Genomic DNA, 13,403 nt, shown 5'->3' on the forward strand with positions numbered 1-13,403 from the left:
GGAATTTCCAACTACATGGTGGATTTGTTCCCCTGATTTACATTCCTAATGGAAATAACTTAAAATGTTTCAAAAAATGCAGAAAAACTTATGCCTTGATGAACTAGCAAGAGGGTAAAACCCAAGTGAAAGATGAATGGTTAAATGAAATCACTCAAGAAGTGGGCATCTATTTGGAAAAATCTGAGCTTAAATTTTCACAGCATTGCAGGACAGACACAGGAAGCAAAGACCAAGGTCTGCCATGGCGGAGTGTCTGAACAGGCAATTCCTCATAAAGCTGAGACCCTAATATACCCTCAGTATATGGGTGAGCTAGAGACCCTCCCTAGGGGATTACAACACTTGCCCGTGAAATCCCCCTCTCCCCAGGCACAAAACAACAACAACAAAACCCTGAAAAGTTATAACTACAAACCAGTCCAGACTTCTTATAAGTGGAGAGCCCAAATTCAGACTTCCAAATGGTTCTCAGGTCAAGAATTTAATTTAAAGTGGTCCTAAATTAGTACTGCCACCAGGCATCTGGCAGAAATAAAATTTGAAGGAATGACAGTTCATACACAAAATACCAACAAAAAACAAAACACCATCAGAAAGTAGCAGAAACAGCAGAATCAGAATGGCAAACAGTTTATAACAGAATCGAATATCAAATAACACTTAACAGTTTAAAAGAAATAAAGAAGAGCTTGAAGAGGCAACCAACAGATTTGAAAATGAACTATCTAGGTATACAAAAATTAATTAAAATTTAAAACTCAATGGGCAGGTTTAATAGTAGAAAAGCCTTTTACTCACACGTGATATGCTTGTTTATGTAGAAAACCCCAGCTAAATTATTGGAATTACTATTTTAAGCAAGGTGGCTAAATACAAAACCAATTTAATAAAACACTGATTTCTTCACTCAAAAAAGACAAATACTGATATATTTTTAAAATGCCATTTATGATTCCACTTATATGAGGTACTCAGATTAGTCAAATTCACAGAAAAAAACAAAAACAAAAACAAACCCCCCCCCCCCAAAAAAAAACCAAACCAAAGTAGAACAGTGGTTACCAGAGGCTGGGTGGAAGGGGGAATAGGGAGTATTGTTTAATGGGTTTCAGTTTGGGATGATAAAAAAATTCTGGAGATGGACAGTGGTGATAGTTGCACAACAATGTGAATGTACTAATGCCACTGAATTGTACATGCAAAAAGGGTTAAAATGATATGTTGTGCATATTTTACCACAATAAAAAAATTATGTCATTTGTAGTAGCATTTCTGAAAAGTGCCTATGAATAAAGCTAACCAAAGAGGACTTCCCTGGTGGTCCAGTGGTTAAGAATCCACCTACCAATGCAGGGGACACAGGTTCAATCCCTGGTCAGGGAACTAAGATCTCACATGCCATGGGGAAACTAAGCCTGCGTGCCGCAACTGGAGAGAAGCCCGCACGCTGCAACGAAGATCCCGCATGCTGCAACTAAGACCCAACGCAACCAAAAATAATAAAAATAAATAAATTAAAAAAAAAGCCAACCAAAGATATGCAGCCCTTTATGAAGTAAATTAGTAAAAATGTGTTCAAAGACAAAGAGCTTTAAAAAATAAAAATACCAGGTTCACTGACTAGAAGGTTCAACATAATAAAATATCATTCTCCCCAAATTGATCTGTGGATTCAATACAATTCTAATAAAAAATCACAAAAGAATTTTTTGTGGAACATGATAAGCTGACTCAAATTTTTACACAATTTGCAAAGGTCAAGAATAGCCAAGATATTCCTGAAGAATAACAAGATGGAGGGATTTGCTTAATATAGCAAGAGCTATTATAAAGCTACAGTGATTAAGATAGAATGGCATTGGCATAGAGACAGACAAACTGACCAAAGGAACAGAATAGAAAGCCCCCAAACAGATGCACACATGTTGAAATCTGTTTCATGACAGTAAGGTCACTAGAGATCAGTGGGGAAAGAAGGGAGTAGACAATAAATGGTACTAGGACAAGTGATCACCCATATATGGGGAAAATAAAATTGGATCTCTTCCACAGATCCTACATACAAGAACCAATTCCAAATGGTTTAAAGACAAATGTGAAAGGAAAGTGAAAAAATCTCTGAAGACAATGTAGGGAATATTTTTATGAGCTCAGAGTAGGAAACAATTTCTTAAACACACACACACACACACACACACGGCCCAAACCATAAAAAGATATATTCAACCACATTAAAATTAAGACTTTTTAATACCCTGGAGTGATAGAAGAGACAAGGTCCAGAAACTGGTGATAAATACAACATACGTGACAGACAAAAGTAAGGTATACAGAATACATTAAGGAACTCTCACATATCAGTAAGAAAATGACCAACATCCAACAGAAAAATGGGCAAAGACCTCAATGGGCACTACAAAGAACAACAAACACAAATGACCAATAAATATATGAAAAGACTCTCATCTCATTAGTCATCAAAAAAGTGCAAATAAAACCATCATGAGCTATCATTTTACATCTACCAATCTGGCAAAAACTTAGAAGTCTGTTGATATCAAGCGCTACAGAAGACAAGGAGCAACAGAAACTCTTCTACGCTGCTAGTGGAACATATATCTGCACAAGTACTTCGCAAATTTTGTTCATATTCTAGTCAAGTTAAACATGTACAATTACTGTCACTGCGATTTCACTCTTAAATCTATTCCCTGGGGAAACTTTTGCCCAGGAGCACCAGAAGAATGTAAAAGAATGTTCACAGCAGTTTTTGCAACTGGAAAGAAAAAAAAAGGTTGTTAACAACCCAAAGGGCCATCAACCATCCATTATAGAATGAATTAAAAAAGAATGAATGATAGCCTAAAATAGTGGGTGAAGACAGGCATATAACCAAACTAAGTTATAAAGCAAGTTACAAGATAGGTGCCATGGAGAAAAATAAAGCAAAAAAGGATAAACAGTGTGGACAAAGAAAGCTTCACTGAAAAGATGGTGGGCAAAAAGATGGAATACTTCAAAATTTGCCTATTCAAAATAGGTTCCAAGCATGACAATGCTTTAAGCACAACACTGAAGGTATTGAAAAGGGCTAAGTATCTATTCAGATTCACAAACGAAAGTTTAATGTAATAGGGTACAATAACTTTGTCAAACAAAATGTAGTGTGAACTGAGCTAAAGAGGTGCCTGAAAGGCAAGCTCAGTTTTGAACACTCACTTTTTGGCATGTCCCATCCACCATTACTCTGCGGGCCCCACTTTTCTTTCTGTGGTGGGGATGCCCACCGACAAGTATAAATGAGCAAAGCGTAAGGCGACTGGGGGTGGTGATACTCCCAAACACTGCATCAGTTTCAGCAGGGACATGCTGATGACGCCTGTCCCTTGCCTGTTCTACTCGGCTGATAAAATTCGAAGCTATCTAAATCTAAATGCTCTCCTAAGGGGTGAGGATGTCGAGTGGTGTCAGGCTTCACCTACAATCCAGCTGGAGTTCAGTAACTGTGAGCCCTTTAAGAAACTGGGGTTCTTTTAAAAAATTATTAACTATTTTTGATGGAATCATTTCTAAAATGTATGTTTTTGGGGAATTCCCTGGCGGTCCAGTGGTTAGGACTCGGTGCTTTCACTGCTGTGGGCGCGGGTTCAATCCCTGGTTGGGGAACTAAGATCCCGCAAGTCGTGTGCCCCTCCCCCCCAAAAAAAGACATTTAACAACTTTTGTGATTCAAGGTCATTATTTCAAACACAAATATATATTTCAGTCTGACCATTAAACATTATATTAGGTAAGTTCTCAGCAGGGTTTCTTACAACATAAGTAAGAGTAACTTTATAATAATCTATAGCAGCAAGTATGCTAGAGAGGATTTGTTTTGGTGATGAGTGTACTATGAATAGGAAGTCAGGGAAGTAAAAATATTTTATCACATATAATTTTCCATACAACCTGCTACTCCTTCTCATTGTAACAGCTCTGCCAATTTAATACTTCTAATCTGTTATCATAAGCTTTAGTCAATATCTCACTTTAGAGAAGATTCCATACCACCTCTCGACAGTAGCTCGAAGTCTCTGAATAAAAGCACAGAAGCATGAATAGGCTTTGCCACAGTTTCTCCACAGCAACCAGTCTCCCTCCGCCCCAACTTGAAATTACTAAATCTCATTTAGCTTTGAAAAGAACCCCAGATTTCTCACTCAAAACAGACCCTCTTCCAAGTACACCTGTCAGAATTCACTCTATAACACAGACTAACAAAATTTGCTCCCTTTGTGTCTACTACAGGTGCTTTTCCTATCAGGGAAAACAAGCCAGCTCTTCAATGCACAGTCGCTTGGTTAATAACAGTGTTCTACCTGGTACCAGGAGACTCAGGAAAATCTGAAACAGAACATATACGTGGCTTATGTAAAATGATCAATTCCTTGATAGGAAGAATGAAGTTGCTTCTGGTGAGATAACGATAAGATATATTTAAGATGCTAAGAACTAAAGTTCCTATGCAAGAGGGAGGGGGCGTGGGGATATACGTATACATATAGCTGATTCACTTTGTTATACAGCAGAAACACAACATTGTAAAGCAATTATACTCCAATAAAGATGTTAAAAAAAAAGTTCCTATAGAAAAGTATCATTTATAATAGAAACAAGAATTCAAATATTATCAAATAAAATATCACCTTGAAGAGGCAAGGCTGAAGTGTTAGCACTGAGATCTCCTGGATTTAAAAAATGTTAGGTTTCAGTTATTCTATACTATATACACCCTGCAAAAACTGAGTTAACCAAATAATAAAATATGCAACTCATCCTTGAATAATCTAGCTTTAGCCATATTGCCATAAACAAATTCGGACAATCACTACTTTGTAACATGGCAACTAGCACAAGCTACATCTTTCTTTTTTTTTAAATTTTATTGAAGTATAGTTGATTTAGAAGGTTGTGTTAATTTCTGCTGTACAGAAAAGTGATTATTATACATGTATATAGTCTTTTTCATATTCTTTTCCATTATGGTTTATCACAGGATATTGAACATAGTGCTGTACTGTAGGACCTTGTTGCCATACAAGTAGGACCTTGTTGTTTACCCATCCTATATATAACAGTTTGCATCTGCTAACCCCAAACTCCTGATCCATCCCTCCCCCTCCCACCCCCTTGGCAACCACAAGTCTGTTCTCTGTACCTGTGAGTCTGTTTCTGTTTCGTAGATAAGTTCATTTGTGTCGTATTTTAGATTCCACATATAAGTGATATATGGTATTTGTCTTTCTCTTTCTGACATACTCCGCTTAGTATGATTATCTCTAGGTCTATCCATGTTGCTGCAAATGGCATTATTTGATTCTTTCTTTATGGCTGAGTAATATTCCATTGTATATATGTACCACATCTACATCTACACAAGCTACATCTTAAAGTTATGGTGGGATATTTGTGATTCCCCATCTGATCAAGTTCACCTAACAAGACAAACAAAAATGCTAGGAAATACAGCTTAACCTCAATTTTGACATGCTCATGTGTGAAACTTACATAAAAAGAATGGTGTATATCTGACAATCCCTATCTATAATAGGTATATCTGAACACATTCATACCCTCAACACTTACCTTTATATTTAGCAGTTCTGTAAAATAAATACATAAAAGCTATGAACTAAAATCAATGGAAAGAATGCCCTCTAGTGGGAACAGATGTTTAAAAATCCACTGAAATAATATGTAAAGTCTTTTTCCTTTCTTAATTTTCTAAAATAAACAAAGGTTTATTTACTTATATATATATTACGTGTACATTATATATACATTTATATATCTTTTAAAAGAAAAACCCAAAGGTTGATACAGCTTTTTCTTTTGATTTGAATGAATTTTTAGGTAGGGAACAGAGAGGTGGTGGGAAGAGAAGGTCGACAAAGGGAAAGCTACCTGTCAAGATACACAGTGAAAAGAACACAACAGGAAGAGACTCCACATGAATTTGAAGCCCTGGGATTATTCAGCCTTTGCCACTGACAATCTATTTTGACTTCTAGAAGCCATGTAATTTGGAGAGAAGGCCCTCTTTTTACTTCAGTGAATTCTCTCTTCGGGCCCTATGCATCTCTAAATAAGTGTGACTTTTAAAAAAAGAATGTGTGTGTTTGTTACATGCTATTGAACAATTTTAATATTAAGATCTGCACAGAGAACTATGCCACTAAAATAACTGGACAATGATAAGGGCAATTCCCAAAGAGGCTCTTTGCATTTAGATGGTTGAAGAATCATGCAACCTTTTGAAGAGAATCTCAGATGAACACAAGCAATTAAAGAAATGAACTATTATAATTCAGTGAACAGCAGAAGTAGCCAGAATTAAAGAAGATGGTCAAGGGATATTTCTAGAAGCAAAATCGCTGGAACCTAAGACAAATTTTATAATGCTTCACAAGCTAGGAGCCTAGATCAGGAGTAGAAAGCTTTTCCCCCTTCTATTAAAGAAACATTGGGAGAAAGAGAATCAATCATGCCTTGCAAAGGTAAAGTAACTCTAGGAGTTTGTTTCTTTTTAAAGAAAAAAGAAAGCCCTACTCAATTATTTTTAGAATTAGGAGCAGAATCCCCCCCCCACTCAATTAAATACACATGTAACTCTATACATGTTTATTTTTAAAAAATCTATGCCATATGATAAAGGGAGAGACTCAAAAGGAGAGAAAGTTGGGTAGAGAGACCCATACAAGATACCATTCAAGAAAAGACCTTTAGGACTTCCCTGGTGGCGCAGTGGTTAAGAATCCGCCTGCCAATGCAGGGGACAGGGGTTCGATCCCTGGTCCAGGAAGATCCCACATGCCGCAGAGCAACTAACCCCGTGCACCACAACTACTGAGCCCGCTCTCTAGAGCCCTTGAGCCACAACTGCTGAGCCTGTGCGTCTAGAGCCTGTGCTCCGCAACAAAGAGTAGCCCCTGCTCGCCCCAACTGGAGAAAGCCTGCGCGCAGCAATGAAGACCCAACGCAGCCAAAAATAGAAAAATTTAAAAAAATTTAAAAAATAAATAAAATAAAAAAAAAGAAAAGACCTATAGTTAAAGAGATTCCAGGGGCAGAGAAAAGAGAAATGAGAAGGAGCGTATACAGCTGGGGAGGGTACGATTCAGAAGAAAGAGGGCAGGGTGATGGTGAGGAACTTTAGGGGAAAACATGGAACAGCCTGGTAAATAGATCTTGTAGTATGTGTGTTCTTCACACTTAGCAGACTTGCTTGAACCTGTGATACATTTACCCGGCCATTTAAAACAACCTTTTCTGTACTGGGACTCAGCTTTCTAACTTTTGCTTTATTGCTTTCAGGTGGAATTCTACAAGTTTGGTGACATGTAACAATAAGGAGCATCCATCTATCCTTCCACTACTATATATTCTGTGCCAAGATACAGCAATGAGTAAAGGTCTTTGCTACACAGAGCTAATACTCCAGTGGTATTAGTAGCAACTTCCATCATTATTTATTGTGTGCCAATTTTCATAATTACTTTATTAATCTTCACAACAAAGTCATGAGGTAGTTGGAAAATACGATAAAACTTCTTTCATGGCTATGGATGATTCAAAGCTAGTTCACGTCTGTCCAACAAAGTGGACAGAAAGGCAGGGGTTGGACGTTATATTTAAGGAGTTCCTTATGCATTTTGTCAAAGAGGGAAGTTTAATTCATTTCTAAAAGTTTTTAGTGTAGTGAAATTTGGTCCATTTTGGAACAACTGGCTGTTTTGCTTGGTTTTAAAGAACTGTTCTATGCTCTTATTTCGTAGAAATGCATCCCTGGCCTGCGAACAGAAACCTACCTTAGTAACAATGGACTTGCTCATGAGTAAGCTTAGTTAGGAATAGTCTTTCAGAACCTCTCATCTGGAAATAGAGAAGCTTCTACATTACTCAATCTACTATTATACTCAACCATGATTAGAGCTATTTTCTGACTCACACATAAAACGAAGGAAGAAGAGGTGTGTAAGGAATGCCTGGGACAAAGTGGGAATTCAGTGGGTATCTGCTGAATGAATGAAGTGGATGAAAAGAGAAAGGGACATTTTCCTAGAGTATTTAGATAAGAGCTCAAAAGAGAGAAGGGAAACAAGGATTAATGTGTGTCTATAATAGACCTCTTGATGTAAGAGTGACTGAATGATGAAAGCAGGGGGGGAAAAGAAGGGACTGAACAACAGGTACTTGTTTCCCGTAGGAGAAAGGAAAATTAAGTCAGCAAAAATGCTGTGCCGAATACTTCTAGGCATCGGCCCCCATTCGGCAACATCAGCCCAGAAGAGCTTGGTTGCCAGCTGTATAAACGAAGGGTTTGTTCTTGGGAAGCAGGTTTTTTATCAGCCACAGATTTGTGTTAACAATTTCATATGTAAAAGCCAAAACTAAAATCTCAATATTTTCAAATATGTGTGCAACTCCATTTAGTTGCTATAAACAATGCACACTAATCAGAAACACTGCCCTGTTTTAAAGACCCTCCAGGCAGGCCAACAGGGCAAGGGCAGAAAGCTCCAGCCCTCCCAAAAAGACAAGCGCCCTTAAAGAAGGTGGTAATTTTTATAAAAATATCTAGTGATTACATGAGCATTTTGCAGAGACTTATAAAGGAAAATACTAGTAAAAAATATACTACGTTTCAAACCTATTGGGGCCGGTCTGAAAAATTAAAGCCTTTAAAACTGGTATAAAATGACATAGGAGACTCTCCCTCAGATCATCTCCGCTAACCAATTAGTGTTTAACTGACCTTGATGCCTCAGGCATCTATGAAGGGCTTGGTCACTGAACTGTTGTTCTTCTTTTACAGATGAATAAACTGAGGTCCACAAGCACTAAGTAGCGTGCTCCAAAGGCACACAATCATGAAATGACAGTGATTACGATGAAGGGTTACCTACTAAAGCAGATCATCTGACAACAATTAATCTGTTTTTTGTTTGGTTCAGAAATGGATGTCTTCTGATGAAAGAAATTAAAGATGATACCAACAGATGGAGAGATATACCATGTTCTTGGATTGGAAGAATCAACATTGTGAAAATGAGTATACTACCCAAAGCAATCTACAGATTCAATGCAATCCCTATCAAATTACCAATGGCATTTTTTACGGAGCTAGAACAAATCATCTTAAAATTTGTATGGAGACACAAAAGACCCCGAATAGCCAAAACAGTCTTTAGGCAAAAAAATGGAGCTGGAGGAATCAGACTCCCTGACTTCAGACTCTACTACAAAGCTACAGTAATCAAGACAATATGGTACTGGCACAAAAACAGAAACATAGATCAATGGAACAAGATAGAAAGCCCAGAGATTAACCCACGCACCTATGGTCAACTAATCTATGACAAAGGAGGCAAAGATATACAATGGAGAAAAGACAGTCTCTTCAATAAGTGGTGCTGGGAAAACTGGACAGCTACATGTAAAAGAATGAAATTAGAATACTCCCTAACACCATACACAAAAATAAACTCAAAATGGATTAGAGACCTAAATATAAGACTGGACACTATAAAACTCTTAGAGGAAAACATAGGAAGAACACTCTTTGACATAAATCACAGCAAGATCTTTTTTGATCCACCTCCTAGAGTAATGGAAATAAAAACAAAAATAAACAAATGGGACCTAATGAAACTTCAAAGCTTTTGCACAGCAAAGGAAACCATAAACAAGACGAAAAGACAACCCTCAGAATGGGAGAAAATATTTGCAAACGAATCAACGGACAAAGGATTAATCTCCAAAATATATAAACAGCTCATTCAGCTCAATATTAAAGAAACAAACACCCCAATCCAAAAATGGGCAGAAGACCTAAATAGACATTTCTCCAAAGAAGATATAGAGATGGCCACGAAGCACATGAAAAGATGCTCAACATCACTAATTATTAGAGAAATGCAAATCAAAACTACAATGAGGTATCACCTCACTCCTGTGAGAATGTGCATCATCAGAAAATCTACAAACAACAAATGCTGGAGAGGGTGTGGAGAAAAGGGAACCCTCTTGCACTGTTGGTGGGAATGGAAATTGATACAGCCACTATAGAGAACAATATGGAGGTTCCTTAAAAAACTAAAAATAGAATTACCATATGACCCAGAAATCCCAATACTGGGCATATACCCAGAGAAAACCGTAATTCAAAAAGACACATGCACCCAAATGTTCATTGCAGCACTATTTACAATAGCCAGGTCATGGAAGCAACCTAAATGCCCATCAACAGACGAATGGATAAAGAAGATGTGGTACATATATACAATGGAATATTACTCAGCCATAAAAAGGAACGAAATTGAGTCATTTGTTGAGACGTGGATGGATCTAGAGACTGTCATACAGAGTGAAGTAAGTCAGAAAGAGAAAAACAAATATCGTATATTAATGCATGTATGTGGAACCTAGAAAAATGGTACAGATGAGCCGGTTTGCAGGGCAGAAGTTGAGACACAGATGTAGAGAATGGACATATGGACACCAAGGGGGGAAAACTGCGGTGGGGTGGGGATGGTGGTGTGCTGAATTGGGCGATTGGGATTGACATGTATACACTGATGTGTATAAAATTGATGCCTAATAAGAACCTGCAGTATAAACAAACAAACAAACAAAACAACTAATACTAAACTTTCATTGGGTTATTCGTATGGAAATATGTTAATATAAATGTTTCAGACATTACATGAAATTTCTAAAAATCTTATATTTGTATTTGTATGGAAATATGTATGGAAATATGTTAATATAAATGTTTCAGACATTATATGAAATTTCTAAAAACTTATATTTGTATTTGTATGGAAATATGTATGGAAATATATTAATATAAATGTGTCAGACATTACATGGAATTCCTAAAAATCTTATATGTTCTGGTATAATGTTATAAGTAATAATCCTAGTTATTACTTTAAAATGTATATCTCAGAAATAACTAATTTTCTTGTCAACTGCATTATTATGAACTTTCATCAAATCTTTAACAGTGGTCATTTTTAAGTCTTTTGTCATTTACAGACAGTTCTGGGTGTACTCTGATGCTTTTGCAAATATGTTCCTATAAAAGGCTTTCATCTTCAAGAAATTCATGGAAAAGACTCTGACAAGTACAGGTTTCTGGTAACTGACTGTACTGCTGAACTGAATGAATAAGCATTTTCAGAACTCTAATGAAAAACTGATGAACTCATAAAAGTGCTAACAAAAGATCAAGATGAAAAAAAAAATTAATTACATGGGACTGAGTGAACTGATGAGGATGAGTATAATTTTTGTGACTTTCTGTCTGAATTAAAAAAAAAAAAATCCCACAAGGACTCAGAGGCAAAGAATATACAAATCAATTTTCGCTGCAAAGTAAAGGAGCTGTTACAGTGGAGGATTACTGGACTGAATGTCAATATTATGACATAGTATGAGTGTGTTTCATGTTTGGTAATTGCAATCATTGTTGCTTTTGTTGTGGTCATCCATGTACAATGCTTGGTGTCAGTCTATTTATCTCTTGTAAAAATAAAATACAGTGTGTGTGTGTGAAAAAAAAAATTTGCTAAGAAAGTAGAACTTAAATGTTCTTACCAAACTATAACAAAACTATAATAAATATGTGAGGTGATGCATGTTTTAATTAAGTAGATGGGAGAAATCCTTTCACAATGTATATGTATATCAAATCATCACCATGCACATTTTAAATATCTTACAGTTTCGTCAATTATACCCCAATAAAGCTGAAAAAAATACAAAAAAAAAAAGAAATGGATGTCTTTAGAACTTTTTATTTACTATGACATAGAGATATACATTAATGTCATGTTTATTATTCTTCCCTTAATTCTTTATTTTGTGAGAGACTTTAATTTTACCTATCACATAACTTCTCTAAAATGAAACCCTGAGATTGAGGAATTACTTTCAAGGTAGGTGTTTTTATATATATATATTATATATATATATAATTTATTTCCAGAGGTTGATAATTGATCAAACACAGCTCTACCTAAAGTCACTATTTTGTTAAGTTTTTATTCTAGAGTAGTGTTCTCTTAACTTTTTGAAAATCCATGTCCTATATTGGTAAATGTTTAAAAACATTACCATCTCCTTTATTTAAAATTTCAGGGACTTCCCTGGTGGCGCAGTGGTTAAGAATCCACCTACCAATGCAGGGGACACGGGTTCGATCCCTGGTCTGCAAAGATCCCACATGCCGCGGAGGAACCAAGCCCCATGTGCCACAACTACTGAGCCTGCGCTCTAGAGCCTGCGAGCCACAACTACTGAGTCCACGCACCATAACTACTGAAGCCTGCGCTCTGCAACAAGAGAAGCCACCGAAATAAGAAGCCCGTGCACCGTAACAAAGAGCAGCCCCCGCTCACTGCAACTGGAGAAAGTCCGTGCGCAGCAACGAACACCCAACGCAGCCAAAAACAAAACAAAACAAAACAAAGACAAAAAAAAAAACACCTTAAAAAATAAAAAATAAAAAAAAATAAAATTTCAGTAAGCAAGAAACATGTCAGGCCTCACTCTTTCAAATCACAACAGAATATAAATATGACTCAAATATATAATTTATTTTTCTTTTTTGGTCTTTTCAAACATAAGGTAATCTGGCATACACACATCTTCAGACATGGGAATCAACAACCTATTATACATGACATAATCACATAATGAAATTCTAGAACATCGTACTCCAACAAATTGCTATTATCATGTATAAGTCCCCACAAAAACAAGTGGTAAAAGGATACAAACCACATGGAAGCATTTATGTAAATTTTAAAATACACAATACTCTATAATTAGAGTTTATGGACACATACATATGTGGAAAGCATGTTGAAATGTAGATGGAAAGGATACACACCAACGCCAAGAAGTGATGGCCTCTGGGAAGTAGGGAGAAAAAGGAAGGAAACAGAATGGAATCAAGAAAGGGTACAAAGTGAAATTCGTCCATATCTGCAAAGTCTTCTTTCTTTCTACATGTTTAAAATGTTTCGTTAAAAAACTCCACAAAAACCTAACACAGACAAAACTCCCCCATCCCATCTCAACTTGTACAGTAGCATGGAAGGTGACAGGATGGCTGGTTTTACACTGAGGTGTAAATGGGTAAAATAGTTGACCTAATGAAATTATAGAATAAAACTAATGTTTTTTGGCCCGAGAGATGGATTCTATATCCCATACTTGTTAATTCTTGCTGAAGTATCAACTAGTCACTGAGTTTCAAGCTAAGCGTTCACAGAATGACTTCTCCCAAGCACAGTGTATAATCTGGGCACGCTAGACACCGCACAGACAACGTGGAAGGCGCACTAGTG

The 13,403-nt window shown here is 36.7% G+C and overlaps 1 protein-coding gene across 1 annotated transcript in view; it reads right to left on the minus strand.

The window, feature by feature from the left end:
• KCMF1 (potassium channel modulatory factor 1) overlaps positions 1-13,403 on the minus strand; it is a 77,929-nt gene that overhangs the window by 29,708 nt on the left and 34,818 nt on the right. The window lies entirely within an intron of this gene.

The sequence above is a fragment of the Balaenoptera musculus genome, chromosome 13, assembly GCF_009873245.2.
Source record: "Balaenoptera musculus isolate JJ_BM4_2016_0621 chromosome 13, mBalMus1.pri.v3, whole genome shotgun sequence".
Taxonomy (NCBI): Eukaryota; Metazoa; Chordata; class Mammalia; order Artiodactyla; family Balaenopteridae; genus Balaenoptera; species Balaenoptera musculus.